Here is a 1,323-nt window from a genome sequence, read left to right on the forward strand (position 1 = left end):
AGAGAATCAAACTAGCCTATAAGGGTCCAAGACTATATAAATATATCAAGGATTAATATCATCCCACCCGTCAAAGCCAAGAACTTTCCATTTTGGGATACAGTGATATCCAAAAAGAGTCCAATTGTGGCATCTCCTTAAAGAAGATCATATCCAACAAATTGTTATTGTCATAGGTCAACTTCAAGATATTTAATGACATGTCTCTGCATGAAACATAATCAAGTTATATATTAATAAAACAATCATGACTTTTGTAATACTTGGAGACATAGAGAGAAAGAATAAAAAATACTTATACAATCTAGAATGAATGGTCACTAAATAAAAACACAAACATATTTATTTTCAAAGGAACTTATGGTTTGGGATACATTTAATAACCTCATCAAATACTTGTCGTGCTTAGTCTCTATCACCATGCACATTATAGTCTATTTCATAACGATCAATCAAGCCTAGGCTTTCATGAATAATCATGAGCGTAATATTTTCTTCTAATTTATTTGAATCTAATCGTATAGTAATTTGGAAAACATCATTCCAATTAACAGCACAAACTAGCCATAGCTTAGACCAAGTTGGCCTATAGAAATAACCACACTCAAACTCTACAACCAAATTTACCCTTTCCTCAAAGGAAAGAGTTCTTCTCATGTGCTAAACAAAAATGCAAGTCACCTCATCCATCTATCAATCATACATACAACTATATAAGTAAGTAGAAACATGAATACTATATGCATCAATGTGTGTTTGATATAGTAATGCGATTACATTGTCTGTACATGGATGTTTGGAATAGTCATTTGAGCTCTAGGACTCTCTCTTTGTGTGTGTACATGTGTGTTTTATTAAAGACACATAGTTACCTCCCTTTTCTTGCTATGTGATAGTGTTTGAGAGTTTCTCTTACTAAACCACTCTCCCTAGGGTGTAAGTACAACTTGGATTCTTATAAACCTACTACTCTCTCTCTCTCTCTCTCTCTCTCTCTCTCTCTCTCTCACACACACACACACACACACACACATACAAACACACACACATGCCGTTTCAAAATTAATAAAACATTGATTTTTTTTAGAAATTACACATAAATAAACAACTCAAGTACACATAAATAAGCAACTCAAGTGCATCTACACTCCTTTAGTCCTTAGGGGCAATATAAAAATATTAATTATTTCTTGCATGGAAAATATAAAGCATAGTACAACATGTAAAAATGTCTCCAACCTTTAATTCTCTCTCTCTCTCTCTCTCTCTCTCTCACACACACACAGTACAACCTTTTAAAATGTCTCTAAGCATGTAGCTAGC

Source organism: Cibotium barometz, chromosome 56 (assembly GCF_041138505.1).
Source record: "Cibotium barometz isolate CiBa-2024 chromosome 56, ASM4113850v1, whole genome shotgun sequence".
NCBI classification, from domain to species: Eukaryota; Viridiplantae; Streptophyta; class Polypodiopsida; order Cyatheales; family Cibotiaceae; genus Cibotium; species Cibotium barometz.